This window comes from Pleurodeles waltl, chromosome 2_2 (assembly GCF_031143425.1).
Source record: "Pleurodeles waltl isolate 20211129_DDA chromosome 2_2, aPleWal1.hap1.20221129, whole genome shotgun sequence".
NCBI lineage: Eukaryota > Metazoa > Chordata > Amphibia > Caudata > Salamandridae > Pleurodeles > Pleurodeles waltl.
The window spans coordinates 904,816,680-904,837,453 of record NC_090439.1 but is presented as its reverse complement, the minus strand read 5'-3'; the positions used below and the strand labels follow the sequence as shown (position 1 = coordinate 904,837,453).

Here is a 20,774-nt window from a genome sequence, read left to right as displayed (position 1 = left end):
TAAGTAGCTCTGTAATCATGCCTCAGACCTGCCACTGCAGTGTCTGTGTGCAGTTTTAACTGTAAATTCGACTTGGCAAGTGTACCCACTTGCTAGGCCTAAACCTTCCCCTTTCTTACATGTCAGACACCCCTAAGGCCCTAGGTAGCCCCAAGGGCAGGGTGCAGTGTATGGTTACGGTATGTCCTGACAGTGAAATATTGCTAAATTCGTTTTTCACTGTTGCAAGGCCTGTCCCTCTCATAGGTTAGCATGGGGGCTACCTTTAAATCTGATTAAAGTGTAGATTCCCTTTGGGAGCAGATGGACATGTGGAGTTTGGGGTCTTTGAGCTCACAATTTAAAAATACATCTTTTAGTAAAGTTGATTTTAAGATTGTGTGTTTGAAAATGCCACTTTTAGAAAGTGAGCATTTTCTTGCTTATACCATTTCTGTGACTCTGCCTGTTTGTGGATTGCCTGTCTGGGTCAGTTTGACAGTTGGGCTGTTTGCACCTCACACTATACAGTGACACAAAGGGAGCTGGGGTGTAGCCTGCATTTCCTGATGAGCCATCTGTGCTAGGAGGGAGGGGAGGAGTGGTCACTCACACCTGAAAGGGCTGTGCCTGTCCTCACACAATGCAGACTCCAACCCCCTGGTGAGTGTCTGGGGCCTGGCCTGGGCAAGGCAGGATTTCACATTCAAAAGAGACTTTACTTTGAAGTAGGCTTAGTTCAAAGGAGAATTTGGTATCAGAAGGGCACCCAAAACCACAGACTTTAGAAACACTTTGTTATGAAGAAGCAAGCAGGAACAGTGAAAATAAAGCTTTATTGAAGATAACCAACCCAAACAGAATCTGTGCTGCGCACCACCTCAACCGACACCGAATCTAACCCCCGTCAATGCCTGGATCATCAGCGTCTACCAGGCTCCAGAATGTGAGTCCTGGAACACTAATGTCACTGAGGCTCCAGGCCTAGCGCATGCTAGGAATAGGAACATTACAACACATCCCCCTCCCTCACAATTATATCTCAACAACCCGAAAATGATGACAAAACAATGTAACAAGATGTACCAGTATTAGAACAGAATAGCAGATCAAAACAAGTCAAGATGTATAGTCTTTCATCCAGAGTGGTTTAGAACGTAACCTGGATGAAACATTAGGGCGTGTAACTCCTTAGATGTTTCCGTGAGATTTCTTCTTTGATCTTCCAAAGTAGGGGAGTCTTCCACCACACCTCTCCATCTCGCAATTCTGGACATGCTCCACGCATCCCCATTGTCAAGAATCACAATGTTTTTCTTTACTTCACTGATGTGGAAAGGGCCCTTGAAGGATGATTTACCCTTGGTTTTAAAACAAGGGTTCCTCACCAGCACCAAGTCACCAACCTTCCATTTAACACTAGAAACACAATGCTTGGCATCAAAACGCAACTTGTAATTATGTTGGTACCTCTCCCTGAGACCAGGTGCCTTATCAAATTTCTCCTGATTCAGATCAACCCGCGCCAAACTGTTACCGAACCATGCCGGAAACAGCTTAGTGCAACCCAACCTTCCCCTCATGTATTCAAAAGGAGCTATGTTGGTGATACTGTTTGGAGTGTTGCGATATGCCCACCACAAGTCCCTCAGGAGATTAGTTAAAGAAGTTCTGGTTTCTATAGCTTCTTGCACACAAGCCTTCACCATTCTATTCATACGCTCAGCTAGACCATTGGCCTGTGGCAGATACAAAGCTGTCCTAAAATGTACAATAGCTAGGGATTCTAAAAAGTGCTTCATGTCTTGCGATGTCAATTGTACCCCATTGTCTGTGACTAAATGACTAGGTATACCCTCCTTAGAGAACTCTTCTTCCAGAAACTCAATTACTGTACTGGTATCGACTGAATTCACACATTTAGTCACCACCCATTTGGACGCATAATCCACTATGAGTATGACATATCGTTCGTTCGCTGGTAAGAGATGAAAGGGACCCATAAAGTCAAGACCTAGTTTCGCCCAGGTTTTTTCCGGAATCTCAATAGGAGACAATGGCGCTTTCGCCACAACTTACTTTTGTCATTGTGTGCGCAACTCAGACAGTCTTTCACAACTGCCTCAGCCTCACGGTCCAACCCTGGCCACCAGTATATGGCCCTAAGTCTAGATTTGGTTAAACTCCTACCCAAGTGCCCTTCGTGAGCCAGATTCAGAATTTTGTTCCTCACACCTTTAGGAGGTATGGATTTGCTACCCCTATATAACTCACTTCCATTTAAAGAGAGTTTATCTCTCACATTCCAATAGCCCTTCAAGGAGTCAGGAATGTCCCTATGCTCTGGCCATCCCTTGACAATGAATTATCCAAGTTTATGTCTATCCGAATCTCTCTCCACAGCCAATTTCCATTCCTCTTCGTTGATGGCCATCTCTCTCACCCAATTGATAATAACCTCTTCCTCCAACTCCTCGCTACTATCAACCGAAGAACGGGACAAGAAATCTGCCACAATATTCCTCGGCCCAGGCACATATTCCACGACAAAGTTGTACTCCAATAAACCTTCTGCCCACCTTCGTATTCTCAGGGTCAACTCTTCATTCTTCTTAGGGGAGAAGATTTGGACGAGAGGCCTGTGATCAGTCTTCACCACGAAAGGTAAATCCCACAAGTAAAATTTATAGTGCTTGACTGCCCACATACACGCGAGTGCCTCTCTTTCTATGACAGAATAATGTTGTTCAGCCTTCTTGAGGGAACGAGAAGCAAAGGCAATTACTTTCTCCTCTTGACCCACCCTTTGGATAAGAACAGCCCCCAAACCCTTGACACTTGCATCAGTGTACAAATAAGTTTTGGCACACACATCAAAATGCCCTAAGGTGGGCATCTTTCCAATACAGTTCTTTACAAAAGAGAAAGCAGTCACGCACTCTTTCTCCCAGACGAATTCACAACCCTTCTTCAAAAGAGCTCTCAAAGGTTATGTCACGCCAGAAAAGTTGGGAATGAATTTAGAGTAATACTCCGCCAACCCTAGGAATGACCTCACATCATCTTTGTCTTTGGGTTCAGGTGCACGAATTATAGAATCAACTAGCTCTAACTTGGGTCTGATTCCCTCACCAGAAATAGTATGTCCCAGGTATGTCACAGAAGTGACTCTAAATTTACATTTTTCTTTCTTAACAGTAAGACCGGCCTCCGCTAACTTGCTCAAAACTTTTCTTAAAATCTTGTCGTGTTCGCCCACTGTTTTACCATGAACTAATAAGTCATCCTGGAAAAATAATGTGCCAGAGATTCCCCCTAAGATCTTTTTCATAATGCATTGAAAACACGCGGCCGCAGAGGCCAGACCAAAAGGCATCCTCAAAAACTGATAAGCCCCCAAAGGTGTTACAAAGGAGGTGAGGTGCCTGGACTCAGGGTGCAAAACGATCTGATGATAAGCCGAGGATAAGTCCAACACACTAAACACCCTTGAACCACCTAGACATGACAACTCTTCAGTAATATTAGGTAGGGGTTGACGATCTATCCATATATACTTATTAAGGTCTCTGAGATCTACACACATGCGGATCCGCCTCCCGTTATCTTTCGGTGCCAATACAACAGGGGCCAACCATTCCGAAGATTCTATCTCTTCAATCACCCCTGCCTCTAACAACCTGTTCAGTTCCGCTTTGAGAGGTTCTAACATCAACTTAGGTACTCTTCTGACTTTATGTACAACCGGAGCTGCATTTTTCTTTAGAATGATCTTGTGTTAAAAATTTACCAAACAATCACATTTTTTGCTAAACACACTTGGGAATTCCTTGCAAATCTCCATCGAGTCATTCGCATTACTCACCACCATAACTTGATCATCTGAATTGGGATCTAATTTAATACCCATGTCCCGTTGGTGTCGCCAGATTATTGCCACGTTTGGCTATATAAACCTTTCCTACAGTAACTTTGTCTTGGAACTGGATTTTCATGACCCAACCACCTCTATTTTGGCACCCCCATAGCTGACAGGGTTGATGTCAGGTTTAATTAGGAAATCTAGAGTCTCTCCAAAAATTGCCTGCCAGTTCTTATCACCAACCATTGTGTAGGGAGAACCCGAGTCTGCTAGAACAATAACTGTTCTATTATCAAGTTTAATGGTACACTCAGGCATGATCACAGGTCCCTCATCTACAATACCAGTGTTGTGTTCGACTTGGTCAATCTCCTGTCCTACATATAATACCATCTTGTTAATATTTTTGGTGACAGAATATATATTGCTTTTGTCATTGTTGCAGACTCTAGCATAATGGCCTCTCTTTCCGCACTTCCTACATAATGAATTTCGCGCAAAACAATTAGGACTGTTTGCTGTATGACCCGTGTTGCCACAGCGGTAACAACGTAAAGATTTAATGTCCCTCTTCTTTTCTTGGGTTGACGCTTGTGTCTTATTCTCATTGCCAACCCTTAAAACTTCTTCTTGGATCCTTGATACTTGTACGGTGGAGAGACTATCCCCTTCAGTATGGTTCATCTCTTTGATCCAGTTGCTAGTACTTTCCATTCCTTCGACAATTGCAATCGCTTCCCTCAAGTCGGGGTTCTTTGTCAATAGTTTCTCCTGAACTCTCTTGTTATTGGTGCAACGCACAAGTTGATCATGAATAAGAGAGTCTGTGATTTCACCGAAGTCACAAGTGCGTGCTAATGTGCGTAAGGACACCAGTGGGGTTGTAGACTGTTTTGTGTGAGGGCAGGCACAGCTCTTTCAGGTGAGAGTGACCACTCCCCCCCCCTCCTTGCACAGATGGCTCATCAGGAAATGCAGACTACACTCCAGCTCCCTTTGTGTCACTGTCTAAAGAGAGGTGCAAACAGCCCAACTGTCAAACTGACCCAGACAGGGAATCCACAAACAGGAAGAGTCACAGAAATGGTTTAAGCAAGAAAATGCTCACTTTCTAAAAGTGGCATTTTCAAACACACAATCTCAAAATCAACTTTACTAAAAGATGTATTTTTAAATTGTGAGCTCAAAGACCCCAAACTCCACATGTCTATCCACTTCCAAAGGGAATCTACACTTTAATCAGATTTAAAGGTAGCCTCCATGTTAACAGGCCTTGGAGCAGTGAGAAACAAATGTAGCAATATTTCACTGTCAGGACATATAAAACACATTACTTTATGTCCAACCTTAACCATACACTGTACCCTGCCCTTGGGGTTACCTAGGGCCTACCTTAGGGGTGTCTTATATGTAAGGAAAGGGAAGGTTTAGGCCTGGCAAGTGGGTACACTTGCCAAGTCGAATTTACAGTTAAAACTGCATACACAGACACTGCAGTGGCAGGTCTGAGACATGATTACAGAGCTACTTATGGGGGTGGCACAACCAGTGCTGCAGGCCCACTATTAGCATTTGATGATTTACAGGCCATGGGCACCTCTAGTGCACTTTACTAGGGACTTACTAGTAAATCAAATATGTGTAAGTGTGGTGGGTGGCAGCTCCTCTCCCTCATCAAGTCAGAGATGGCTGACCTCCTAACAACACCCTCTTTGTCTCACTGTCTGGGAGAAATACAAAATGACTAACTGCCTGTTGCACCCAGGCATGTGACCCAGATGTTTGCAGGCACCATGTCTTTAGGACAAGAAAATACCACCTTTCAAAAAGTGGGATTTTCAGAATTGTGATCTAAAATCCAACTTTACCATTAATAGAGTTTATAATTACAATTCTTTAACCAGACTCGACATTCCTACTTCCTTCCAATTGATAGTTATTCGTAAATGTAATAAAGAAAACACAACGTTATCCTATGGGAGAGATAGGCCTTGCAGTAGTGAAAAATGAAATTAAGAGTTTTTCACTACCAGGAGATGTAAAACGTAAAAGAACATGACCATCTTTTTTTAAATACACTGCACCCTGCCCTCTGGGCTGATAGGGGCTTACCCTGTGTTTGACTGATATACACTAAAAAGGAATACTTAGGCCTGTGAAAAGGTTTATTTTTCCTTGTCGAAATGGCAGTTTAAAACTGCGCACACATGCTGAAATGTCAGTCCTGAGATATGTTTAAAGTGCTACTCTAGTGGGTAGCACAATTAGTGCTGCAGGCCCAGTAGTAGTATTTCATTTACAGGCCCTGGGTACATGTAGTACCACTTTACTATGGACAAGTAAATCAAATGTGGCAATTGGGCTAAGCCAATGTTACCATATTTTAGAGGGCGAGCACACACAGTTTAGCAGTGGTCCGCAGTCCTAGTTTAATAGCAGTAATATTCATTACCATGCTGAGAGTATGTAAACAATGCAACTATGCTTTGTACGAGTACATCAACTGTTAAAAGCATAAGAAAGATATTCCTAATAAACTTCATTAAAAGTACTCTATAGAAACACACAAAATGAAATCTGGTGCACAATCATAACATTGTTCTTTGTTGGAGACAGCTCTTGCACAGAATGTTCCAGATATCATAGACAGATGTGATATTAGTAGGCGAAGCTGTGATGTGCCTGACTCCCCTAACGTTGACCCCAAATAATCAAATTGGCAAACTCAGGTCAGTGTGTGCAGACTGATCACTACAAATGTTCGCTTAATGGTGCAGAGTTAGTTAGATGTGTCCACACACCAATTGTAGAACCTCGGCCCTTCAGGGCATAGCTACAAGTGGTGTAGCAGGTGAAGTGGCACTGGGGCTCAAAGCCCTTTGGGCCTACCAAACCCTCATAGTTGCTGTACTTGCTCCTCCAACGGCAGTCAAAGAGTTCATTTTCCTTGCTTGCCCCAGGGCCATGGCACACCTGCTATGGTAACAGAAGGATGTTCACCAAATACTCCATTACAGCCAGGCGTATTATAGTAGATCATCTTAAGTAAAGGAAAAGAGAAAGGAAACAATCTCAGAAATGTGTGGTTTTGAAATATAGCTAGAGAGAGTCATAAAGTAGAACAGAATGAGAGCTTATGAACAAATTGAACTGCTAAAAAGGCACCATAGATCTGGGCCATAAACAAATGCTCAGAAAAAATATACATCATCAGATAGAGCATTCCCTTACCTCAGCGCTCCCTGCTGCCCAAATAGCCATTGGTGCCTCTTCTCTCCCTGCCTGTGTGCTGCTTGCTGTAACCACTCAGCTTGTCTTGTTGTTTTGTTTTGAACTCATATTGTCCTGTGACGTTCTGTTTAGTCCTGTTGGTACTGTCCTGGTCGCCTGTATCCTGCTCTGTGCCCCCGCTGCTTAGTTTGTCTGGGTTGCAGTGTTTATTTGTATACTATTATGTCCCCAATGTCTAGGCTTGCAAAATCACTGAACTGTATTGTTTTTGCCTGTGTCACTGTCTTTGCTCCTTTTCCTCCTTCATTGCTAATCACTGCTCTCCTGCCCGTTTCATCTGCTGTTTTTTTCTCCTGCTTCTTGCTGGCATCACCCACTACCACCCAGTGCCCCTCACTCCTCCCAGGACCTACTGAATGGAGACGGCAGCGCATCTGCCCAGCAGACGTGCACAGTGGGCATGCTGAAGGTGTGCCAAAGACAAGTCTATCTACGCCCATCCGTGCCTGGACTGCGCCCAGCACCAGGCAGCCTGGCTCTCCCGCTATGCTCAGCTACACTGCCACTGAGCACCAAGCCCTGGACCCCAGGCCCCATATCAACAAATGTTGCAGCACCTCACCACGATCAATGGAAGGACCATTTTCCTGCTAGCACTGTCTCTTCTGCTACACCAGAGCACCCGCTTGTATGATGACCACCGTTACGCCAACCTCAACCACATCAGAACAACTCCACTCCCTCTTACTCAACGCACGCTCACTCTGCAAAAATGGGACATAATCACCTCTCTCACCCCTGACATCATCTTCCTCACAGAGACCTGGCTGAACCCTGCATCCACACCCGACATTGCCTCAACAACACCCGACGTCTACAAGATAGACCATTGAGACCATCAACAAACACAGATGTGGAATCGCCATCATCTATATGAGACCATCCACTGCACCGCCAAGGTCACCACCCCTGTCATGGAACACCTCAACTTCCAACCAAACCAACGGCAAAACCACCATCAGAGAAAACCCTTGTCTGCAGATCTTAAGGACAACGTCTCATCTTCTGCAATGCCACCCCCAAATTCATTGCTCAATTCACCATCAACTTCAAACACTACATCTTCCTAGGATAATTAATTTCCACCTCAATGACTTCAATGACACTGAGACCGCCAACTTACTTAAGAATATGAACAACATAGACCTCATCCAACTGGTCACCATCCCCACACACATCGCAGGACATACGCGACCCATCTTCACAGCCCGTGATAGAGTCAAGTACAGTCATGTCACTGAGCTCACCAGGTCAGACCATGCCATCATCAACTTCACCATCTCAGGATCCCCTGTCACTGACACCGAGCCGCCTAGCTCCTTCCACTGCAGCGGGAACAAAGTATAAGAGAGCCAGTGAACCAACACCCTTAATACTTCTCACCCTGAAACCTTAACCAACCTACAACAAGTAGTCAAGAACTTCTCTGCCTTGGTCACCAACAGATCCTACCTCATCAAACTTCACCAAACCCAACAGATCCTTCAAAAAGGCAAGCTGGTGCACCACAGAACTGAGAACATCTAACCGCAACTGCAGGCCACTCAAAAGAAAATGGTGCACCAGCAAGGAACCCACAGACTGAGCCACCCTCAAGACATCCCTCAACCAATACCAACAAATCTGAAAGAAACAAAAAAGAGCACCACATGTTCAACCTTAGGAGGAAGATGGTCAGCACTGAGCTCACTGCCATCCTCATTGCATTCATCACCATGGCCACCTTCCCCAGAGATTGGAAACACACAGTAGTGAAACATCTTCTTAAGAAACCTTACGCTGACCCCAGCAAACTCAAGTATTACTGTCCCTTCTCCCTGCTAAGTACTTTGAGAAGGCCATCAATCACAAACTTATAGTACACCTGGAGAACAACAATCTTATGGACATCTTCAAATCTGGATTCCGCACCAACCACAGCACCAAAACCACCCTGATCACCGCCATCGACAACATTAGAACCCTCCTTGACCGGGGCGGAACGACGACCCTGATCCCCCCTTGACCTCTCTGCAGCTTTTAACACCGTCTCCCACCACACCCTTATCAGGAGGCTTCTCCACATTGAAATATGTGAAGACACCCTCAAATGGATCACCTCCGTCCTAACTGGAAAAACCCAGAGAATCTGCCTACTACCTTTGACCTCAGAACCTAAGAATATCATCTGTGTGCCCTCAAGGTTCATCCCTCAGCCCTACACTTTTCAACACCTACATGATTCCCAATGTTGTCAGAACCCATGGACTTAACATTATATCCTATACCAAGAACACCCAGCTCATCCTCTTGTTATCAGAAGACTACTCCACCACAATGGCCAACTTTTGTGGGTGCATGAGGAGTGTAGTCAAATGAATGAAAGACAACTGCCTAAAACTCAACAAGGACAAAACTTAAGTACAGATCTTTGGGAACAACACCTCTCCTTGGAACGACACCTGGTGGCCATCCAAACTAGGATCCACACCCATTCCAACTGACCATGCCTGCAACCTTGGCAAAATCCTGGACAGCAAACTCACCATGAGAAGCCAGGTCAACGCAGTCTACTTCACCTGCTTCCTTAGTCTCCTCATGTTCCGAAAGATCTTCAAATGGCTCCCCATCAACATAAGACATACTATCACGTAAGCCCTAGTCTCCAGCCAGCTGAACTACAGCAACACACTCTGTGCAAGAATCACCTCACACCTCCAGAAGAGAATGTAGTCTATACAGAATGGTATGGCCAGACTCATCCTCGACCTCCCAAAGTGGACACACATCACCCAAACCTTAAGAAGCTCCACTGGCTCCCCATTCAGAAGAGATGTCAATTTGAGATGCTGATCCACTTCTATAAAGGCCAAAACAACCAAATACCAGCCTCCATAAACCACCGCCTGAATTTCCACCAACCCTACACAAACCTGGCATCTGCCTCCCATCTCACACCCTCTGGAGTGGAGTGGAGGATGCTCCTTATCCTACCTCACTGCAAAGTCCTGGAACAATTCACCTCCGGACTTCATCCTCTTTGCTGGCAAGACCTGACTGTTCAACTGAACCCTACTGCGCAGCAGTTTTTTTTCTCAGTTCCTGCATATCCTCACGGGTAATTAGCAGTGCTTTACAAGTACTGATTAATTGACTGAATATTGTAGTATTACCCTTGGCCTACCCGTTATTTTCAATAGTGTACCCAGATGCTGTTCAGTACATACACTATCAAATGATCATTAACATAGATTCCATATAGAAGTTTGTTTCAGTTTCACGATCCAGGAAAGGAACTACCTTGTAAGCAATGTGTGCTCCTATGTGTCAGGCCTGTAAAATTCTGGCATCTCTTTCTCGTGGGCTGCAGTGCAAGGACAACGGTTAGCAATGTCCACGAAAACTGCTCCACTGCTCCAATAATTAGAGTTTGATAAATGTGGTAGGTATACAGAACACCCCTTCAGGTAAGTTTAGCCACATCATTTAAATTATGTTCAGCTTTCTCTGCAGCAAAGGAACATATTAATCATCTGGATGTGTTTAGAATAGCAAACTACTGCAACTCAGCATTCATTCTATAGTAATTCATGGCTAGGGACTTGGTGATCACAGACAGGAAAGCTTGAAGGAGCTGATCTTAATAGGGCACCATAGCATTTTCTTAAAGTGTACATCTAAGAAGCACTGGGAAAGCTGCTACATATCATAAATGAGCAATCAAACAAAGACATTGCATTGAAACAGACCACACTGCAAAACGTTGCCGGATAAAATTACCAGTTCCAAATATTCACAATTTGAGCTGGAATATAGCAGACTCGAAGTAGTAGAAACACAATGCCTAGCCAAATGAATGCCTATACACATGAATATATTAATTTTGTACTTGACAGCAGCTGTAATATAAAACATATCAATAATTACATCTGCATGTTATGAAGTAAGAATAACCTTCGCAAGTGTGGTGGCTCTAGACAAACCTATCAGAGGAAAGAATCTACAAATTAAAAAAGGAAAACAAGCAAACAGTACCAAAATGGTTTATAGTGTGAAAATGTGGACACATAAGGCATAAAACATTGCAGGCAGAGCTAGTTTGGACAAACGGCAGATCCATCAGGGAGCCACACATCTTGGCCTTAAAAATATATTTAGAATACATATACTTTGTAGGGATGACTGTTGAAGTATTTTATTGGTCAAACATATCTTCCCCTCATCTTTCATCTGATATTACTAATCCACACATTTCCTTGATTGACCTGTGTCACAGTTCATCTAGTTTAACCAGTTAAGCAATCCTAAAACCAGGGAACCAGACAATGTTTCTATCGGGAACGCCCGTCTTTGGGTCCAAAAGTCCACAATAAACAATGGCATAGTAATTACTGCTTTGAAACTGAAGGCATCTCTGCAAACCAGCAAATACTCTTGTGGGCAAATATCTAAAATGATGTACACACAGCAGAAACGGTGTGATGTATCTGAGATCAAACAACACCATGTAAAGTTTCGATCACTAGAGATGGGAAGTCTTTAATAAAAACGCTTTTCTCTTGAGGTGTGCGATACATATTTTATGTTTATGTAAATTTACAGCCAACGCAATTGCAGTCAAAGGTGCGTAACGAGAGAGCGGGCACTTAATGACAAGACAATGAGCCTCACTCAACTGCTCTACTTTCCAAAATGTAGCCACTTTGGCCAACCTCAAAAGCATGCTGGCCCCACCCTGGCGGCTCACTCTCCAGACCCCCGGAGCTGCAGCGCTATTTCGCAGCTCCAGTTTTTGGCTTTGGCTCCAAGCCTCTTGCGGCGAACAGACAACTGCACCGGCACAACGAGACTTGGCAGTTCCATTTCCATGCCCTAGACCCACCCATTAGCCATCACCACATCACTGGTGTGGATGCTTCCTGAAGTAAGACACAAACTGCCATGCAGCTCTGCTCCAGGTACCCGCTGAAAATCTGAAGGTAGAGCAGCTGGGCTGAAGACGGACTCACAGCGACTCACGAACAGACACCAGGAAGAGTCCCCTCAGTAAGCCAGCAGTAGGTTGGATACAGCTTGACAGCTGTGGGCTGGGAAAGCAGTATTGTCCCTCACAACGTGATGCTAATTGAATAGAAAGCCAACAGCTTTCCTTTGGACATCCCTGTATGTATGTCCTTAGTGTCAGGAGGGAGCACTATGGCTAAGGGAGTAAGCAGGTAGGTGTCTTCTATGATGATTACGAGCACAATGTGTTACATTGAGAACTTTCTGAGCAGAGGACTTTTGTTGCTACCCCCTTCGTGGTTTAATCCTACGTCTCCAACAACCAGGGTATTCTGCTGCTCTCTATTCTCGTCTGCCGATGAAACACTTCAGGCATTCACAATTTATTTTCTCCCAAACATCGACCCGCAAAACATTCTGCAGCATTTGCACAGCTAATAAATTATTCGCAGTACTTAATATAGAATAATTGCTCTCATCCAAAAAAACTGTTTCTCATTTTCCATCAATGCACATAAGCAGAATCTTTGGAGAGGGTCAACTTAATCTTCAAAGTCCAGGTGGATATCGTAACAAATAGCGAGTCACTCTATTTCCTAAATATGTGAATTTTGCATGTAGTATCCTAAAATACCTTTTCGAACTGTTTAAATGTTTATACATCATTGATTACAATTGTTCAATTATATGCAAGCTTCAATTCAGTGGCACGGATTTCTGACAAGTGACAGAGCATAACAAAGAATATTTATTTTGCTCTTCTATTCCTTCTGTTAGCTGATACGGTCAAAAACCTTTGGAGAAATAACGTGATAGATGTTGAGTGAGAACTCTTCTAACACAAACTGTTACATACTAAAAAGCTATATGCATGTCTGCATCTGATCTTTTTGGGGATATGTAATTCTAGCTATATTTTAAATTATTCCATACATTTCTGTGACCTCTCCTGTTGTACACTGCCTGCTAGAACATTCAACTGGTAGTAGGCCCATTTTTTAATTCTTTTGCATCCCTACACCCAAATTAGGCACGAAAAGTAAACTCTGTAAGTAAAATTCCACCAATTCCATGGATTCAGATTTTTACAGCATCAGGATCTGCAGGCATTCAGCCAGTAAGGGAATTTTTCTGCTGTTATATATTTAGGGGTGTTCACAAACAATGGGATGGAATGAAAGCCTTTGCCAAGGATACCTACGCTCAGAAAGTCGGAATTTTCTGGATGTTCACAGTCATGTCTAGCCTTATGCCAGCCCTGTTAGACATGGAAAATAAAAATAGGCTACAAAATATCCCAATCAACCCAGACTTTTAAGGGTGGGACAGGAGACAGGGCTTCAATTCAGGGAAGAATTATATAGAGTGAGTAGAAGAAACAAATGTTCGATGTTTTTGCACATTCCAGCAGCTCTTCCTCCTCTGGAATATCAACTCTGTGAAGAGACATTCAGAATAAATGGAAATTATATAAGTGCAATAAAATCACTAGCTTGTGTATATTTCCATGAAAAGCAATGGATATCTAGTGATTCCCCGTAAAGCTGAAAATCGAGTACCTATCTGACTTTCCACCTTTTTCACAGAATTGGACACTGATAACTGGGCAGGGGCACCTTCAGAGTCCCAGTTTAAATTACTCCATCACCTCACAATTCCCTGTTGATACAGGCATCAACATGCTGATGTCCCTGTTTTGCCCTGTGGAACTATCACCTTGTACAGGCCCCATGGCTCAGATGAGTCCCCAGAATGTTCCCCACACAGCTGTGGCATTCTTCATGGCCCACAGCACACTTGTAATCCCAGTGATACCTTCTATTATCAGCACAAGTACCAACCGAAAAAAGACACCCAGGGATTCACTCATCAGCACTGCCTTGAATGCAGTATCAGCAACTAACTTCCTGAGATTTTTTTGATGAGGTAGCCTGCACACAAAGGAAAGTAATCAATGAGGCTACCAGGGTGCTTTAGGAGATAGGATGAGAGCTATCTCCACCTTCATTGGGCTTCGGATATACCTGGGATGAATCCCCTGTACGCTGCACACACGCAGCAGGCATGGAGGATCACCAGGAATTTTCTTAGCTTTGGGGATCAGGAGGTACTGGCAGCGTTGAGCTGATGGACCCCAACAGCACCCCACCACCGTCTCCAGCCATATGTAAAAATCTGGTGCAGAATACTGTTACCCAATCCTTCCACAGTAGGGATGAGGCAGGTTCTGGTGCGAATATTGACCTTGTCCCCCTCCACCACTGCCTTTTCATTTTTGGCTGGATGGCTTTTTTGAGGGAGGCTATTGCCTTCTGCCACCAAGGTAAAAAATCAAAGCCTAGAAGAAGCAGTAATGAATGTCCCACAACAAAATTGCATATGTTATCTTTTCAAAAAGGTCTTATTGCAGAGCACAAAACAACTATCAATATGATTTATGTCTTCAGTTTTTCAATACTCCCAGCTGATGAATACTATTGCAAACTGATTTATTAGATTTTAAATTGGCCAGTCTCCCCTATTAAAGGTTTCTTCGCCAGCAGATTTCTGTCATTAAACAAATTCCTGAACACTATACCCTTTATTATATTTTCCTGGCTCTGTTTCTGTGCCATGTTCTTACCCTGTGCCATGTCGGATGTTAAATGACCATTCAAAAGAAATCACATTAAATGGCTTTTCATTTGGAAGGTACGTTGGTGAATTGATCGTGATGTTGCATTTATTGTGTGTTTTAGCTTGCACTTCAACGGGAGTGTTATGCAAGCAACTGCCCAAAACACACACACATACAGTCTCAACAAAATGCAGCGAACGCACATTACATACTTTTGTTAAACCACGAAAAACCTATTCTGTCTACAAAGAGATACTGATAGTGAGAGAGAGCAAAAACGTAAATCCCATGTAGCATGAGGAATGAGACAACTGTATGTCAGTATTTGAGTTTTCGGATATCGTTACCATATACCCATATAACAGTTTGTTTTTTAAATAAAACTTTAAACCTCAGCTCCGCCATCTTTACGTTATGTAAATAGCAACTATTACAATTACCCGGCTTAATACAGTCCGTTTCATAATGTGGGAAGGGTGGGTGGCCTTGTTGGGATATCATCTTGTGACCTGAAGATGTCTTAGGGGAGCAGTTAACTTAATAATAAATCTTGCCAGATCTGCCATGCGAGATTTGTTCTAGCAAACTCATAACATGAGCAAAACTCGAACACACATTTACGAATTTAATGAACCCACATGTGGATGGGCCTCTACACATCTGCAGCAATGAGTGCCTTTGAGTGGGTCCGTCCCAATGTAGATGATTTTCTAGCCAGGCTGAAGGCAGAACAATAGGCACACTCATATGTTTTCAACACTTCCACCAACTCAAAGGTGTCACATTTTAAAATGTATCATCCAAAGTCTAATCCTGGTGCAAGGTTTCTTTTCCAAGAAATCATCATTTTGCTTTTTAACTTCCAGCCAAGGGGTAAAAGTGAATCGAACTGAATTAAAATCCAAATGGTGTGTAGTTCGGAGGCCGATCCTCTATGTGTCTATTCTGCTCCAACAAGGGCGGGGCATGTTGCCACTAGCCAACTAGGTAACAGAATTAAAACATCTCTGATCGAATCAGAGGAGATTAATTATACTAAGAAAGTAAAGACAGAGCTGAAGAATTATCAGCGAGTCGATGATACAAATGTCAGAGAAATGGGAACAGGCGGGCTCGATGGTCCTTAATTATGCAATCAATATTTATGTATTTTTGGATCTAATCCACTGGCTCGTTTTGCATGCAATTATAAACACCACAGTACTGGGAAATGCTACCACATAAAATATTCTAATGGTTTGAGTGCTGCATTTATTAGGGCGTTCCCGGTATTGCTATTAAACACTTTCAAATGACATTTTCCTCACTGGGTCATGGAATGTCATTGCCAAAATCACTGCGGTGCTGTTGAACATTCATGCTGTACTGTAATGCCGAACGCAGGATCCAATGTACTACAGGAAAATAACGTGCCTGCTGTCTGTACTGGATATAATACTAGAACAGAAAACCTGAGTGTTAGAGTTGTTTACTGTTGTGATGGCCAGATTTTTGTACCAGTGAAAGAAAGGAGGTGCAAGATTTTAATTGATTCCTATTTAAGGACCACACTAGAGGATTTCTGGTTTTATCTATAGGAGAGGAGATCTGAGTTAGGTGCTATCAATGGCAATGTTACTTACCATGTAGATGAATGCACATCAGTGTTGAGCACCTTAGAGTTAGGCAAGCCCCTGTCACTGCATTGATTGGACATCCAGGAGCATCTGCCACCTGCTGCCGCTTTCCTGTGTGGAATATATTTTTGCTCCGGCTGTGGTTGAACTCCCTCCTCATACATCATGCAACTGCATCAGTAAGTCACATCACAACATGCTGCTTGAGCTACACTTTTTCTTTCATCCAGGAGTGCTACCACCCAGGGGGGCATGGCTTGATGCCGTTCGGAGATGGCCGCCTTCTGCTGAGCTCCGCGACCGCGGCGGGAGTCGGGAGAGCCGGCAGCTTCATTTGGACATATTTTATGTCCCTGCAGATAGCAGAACTCGGGGGAACATGCCTGGAATGAAGTGCTCCCCTTGAAAGGACTTCAGAGGTAATTTGCATCCTCTTTGACGATTTTTATGGCGGTCGTGTGTGAATTTTTATTGCGGCCGCCATTTTGTTTTTTCTTTTAACTCACATTTCTCTTTTTTGAGTATGCTTTGATGCCTGAAAGACTTTGTTTCGCATTTTTTGCCCTACAGGTGTAGGCTTTTGTGCTCTCTGCTCATTATGCCTTACCTTTTGGAGCAATTTTGTCCAGTTTTACCTTGTTTTCTTAATTCTAATCTCTCATCTGAGGTGGACCTTCACCTTGTAAGGTATATATTTTAGGACATTTTGGGCAGAATTATATATTCTTGTTTATGGGCAGATCCAGGAACCTTCAGTTGACCAACAACAAAATCCTGTGATAAAAATCCTGATAATATTCTTTTTTCAAACTCCTTTGCTCCGTTATCAAATATGGAGACTACAGGAGCTACTTCTCTTGATGTTACACCTTCAACACCTGTTTCTCCTCTTGCTCTTTCATCTAAGCTTCCGGTAACGGTCTTGACATCCACAAATAAGAGAGATAAAAAGGATCCTCCATCCCCTATTAAGGTGGTAGATACTTTATCTATGGAATTACTTCCTGATGGAAATAAGAGCGCTCAGACCTTATATGGAGGATATAAATAGTGGATGACAAATGGTCTCTTGTGGAGAACAGAGTCTCTTGTGTGGATTGAAGAGTGGAAGTGCTTGAGGATACAGTTATATCGATACAATCTTTACAATCTGAAGTTGCTATACTGAAAAAGCATGCAGAAGATATAGAAAATCGGAATCGCAGGAATAATTTACGCATTTATAGTCTTCCTGAAGGAATTGAAGGTTCAGACCCTTTATCTTTCTTTCAAGCATTTTTGCCCAAGATTCTGGACCTGCCTATTTCTCCTGTTATGAATATATAACGAGCGCATAGGCTTTATCACCCTTCACACTTGGCTTCAACGTCAAGGAAACCAAGAGGAATAATACTGTATTTTTTGGAGTATACAGACTTGTTGAAGGTTCTCAGAGCAGCAAGAACTAAGGGTCGGATCACGTGGTCAGGGTACAATATTTTTTTTGCTCAAGATAATGCTAAGTCGACGACAGACAAACAGAAGAAATTTCTAGATATGCGTCCGGCATTGAAGTTGCTTAATGCCCGATATGGTCTTTTTTCATCCGTGCCAGTTCAAAGTGACATTCAACAATAAGACTACAACATATGAGGACCCAGTATTACTTCAATGGTTTATTGACTCTTGTAGAGGTGAAACAATGGACACTTCCAAATTATCAGAGAACTGATTATTAAATTATTAGTTTTTTCTTTTTTCCCTTTTATCTTGCTCATATTTAAGGGAGGTGCCCATTGTTGGTTCAATGTAATCTTAACAGTGTTCGATTACTTAAGAGATTTAAATGTCTCCTCTGTTTTCTCTCTTTTTAGATCTTTTATACATTCAGTGTCCCAGTCTTTTGTGGTTGCAACCTGTGTGGTCAGATCTCCCTTCCCTTCCGTGTCTGCGGTTATGGAGTGAGGGTTGCGTCATCCTCCCTTTCTGGTTTCACCAACCTCACGTTGTTTTTGTCTCCTAGGTATGTTTTTATTGTTCGTTCAATGTTCTTTATGTAGTTTTAATGTTTTCTTCTATATTACATTCTCTTTTTTTTAAATTAATCTTCTCTTCATTTTCTTTCTTCTCTTCTTTCTTCTCTTTGTTCACTTGTTTATACTTCTATTATTCACTTTTCTTACACTATTTTCTTTTAGTTCAATTTCTGCATACTAATAGGTGGTCTACATGCATTACTTTATTGATAATATTATTTATTTTTTATATTAAATGACAATTAGATTTCTTTCATGGAATGTTAAAGGTTTAGGATCCCCAATAAAATGTCAAAGAGTTTTAACTCATATTTTAAAATTGAAAGCTGATATTGCCTTGTTACAAGAGACTCATATAACATGTGCTGAGGTGGCCAAACTTAAAAGACAATGAGTGGTCATGTTTTTGCCTCTCCGGGTATGGGGAAAAGAAATGGGGTTACTATACTCTGTCATAAAGCTTTGAATATTTCTGATTTTTCTCCAGTTTCTGATGAGCAGGGTAGATGGGTTACAGCTTCAATTAATATTGATAAAGTACCTTTAACTATATTTAATGTTTATGCTCCAACCCAACCTGATAAATCATTTTGGAATGGAATATTAGCTAAGTTAATGACTCTTTCAGATTATTGAATTTTTGGAGGTGATTGCAATATGGTTATAGATCCCTTCCTTGATCATAAATCTAACTCTAGATTTGTACCATCTACCATATTTTCACAGTTCACCTCCATGATTGAATGAAATATTAGCTAAGTTAATGACTCTTTCAGATTATTTAATTTTTGGAGGTGATTGCAATATGGTTATGGATCCCTTCCTTGATCATAAATCTAACTCTAGATTTGTACCATCTACCATATTTTCACAGTTTACCTCCATGATTGAACAAAGAGCATTAACAGAAGTTTGGAGATTGTGTAACACCACATTACAGGAATTCTCTTTTTTTTCTCCAGTGCATTCTTCCCAATCGAGGATTGATTATTTATTTGTCTCACAACATCTCGTGTAACATGTTTTGAATTCAGAAATTGGTACCATATTAATATCGAATCATGCTCCAGTGAGTTTGGATCTTGATATTTTACCACATAAGCAGCCAAGTAATAGATGGAGATTTAATAACTCATTACTTCTTGATACTAATTTTACTAAGCTTTTTGAGAAGTTTGCTACACAATTTTTTGTGAAAAATGATAATCCCCAGCTATCTGTTCAGATCATCTGGGATACTTTCAAAGCGGCCTCTTGCCAAAAAATGGAAAACATCTAATAAAAAGTTATTTAACTTAATGGATCATATTAAACAGTTAAAAAAATTGTTTTATTCTTCCAAGTCTGAAAACTGTCTTAAGGAATTACTTCAAGCTAAATTCACTTTTAATAAAATATTCGACTGATATTGCCAATTCTTATCTTCTTAAATCCAGTGCAAACTATTATGGGGTCCAAAATAAATCAGAAAAACTTTTAGCAAATTATCTTAAAATTAAAAAAGATAGAACAAGGATTGAATCTATTTATAATTCTTCCCACCTTTTACTACACAAGAACGAAGATATCCTAGATGAATTTGTTCATTTTTTTACACAGTTATATACCCCTGAGTCTGTTCCCACGCAGGAGCTTACTGGGGATTACTTGTCTACTATTAAGGCACCTGCACTTCCCTCTTCTGAATTTACTGCTCTCAACAATGATATCTCTATTAAAGACATTCTGGCTACACTAAGGTGGTCATTCTGACCGCCATGCGGTTACCGCCGAATGACCGCACCGCGGTCAAAAGACCGCTGCGGTCATTCCAACTTTCCCGCTGGGCCGGCGGGCGACCGCCAAAAGGCCGTCCGCCGGCCCAGCGGGAAAGCCCCTGCAACGAGGAAGCCGGCTCCGAATGGAGCCGGCGGAGTTGCAGGGGTGCGACGGGTGCAGTGGCACCCGTCGCGATTTTCACTGTCTGCAAAGCAGACAGTGAAAATCTTTGTGGGGCCCTGTTAGGGGGCCCCTGCACTGCCCATGCCAGTGGCATGGGCAGTGCAGGGGCCCCCAGGGGCCCCACGGCACCCGTTCCCGCCATCCTGGTTCTGGCGGTGGACACCACCAGAAACAGGCTGGCGGGAAGGGGGTCGGAATCCCCATGGCGGTGCTGCAAGCAGCGCCGCCATGGCGGATGCCCTGGGCCAGGGGAAAACCGGCGGGAAACCGCTGGTTCCCCTTTTCTGACCGCGGCTTTACCGCCGCGGTCAGAATAGCCCAGGAAGCACCGCCAGCCTGTTGGCGGTGCTTCTGCCGCCCTCCGCCATGGCGGTCATGGACCGCCAGGGTCGGAATGACCCCCTAAATCTTATTAAAAAAGGTAAAGCTCCCGGCCCTGATGGCTTTACTATTGAATTCTATTTACACTT

At 42.8% G+C, this 20,774-nt stretch overlaps 1 protein-coding gene across 4 annotated transcripts in view; it reads right to left on the bottom strand.

The window, feature by feature from the left end:
• The window catches only part of OXR1 (oxidation resistance 1), a 1,752,159-nt gene that overhangs the window by 1,708,485 nt on the left and 22,900 nt on the right, over positions 1-20,774 (bottom strand). The window lies entirely within an intron of this gene.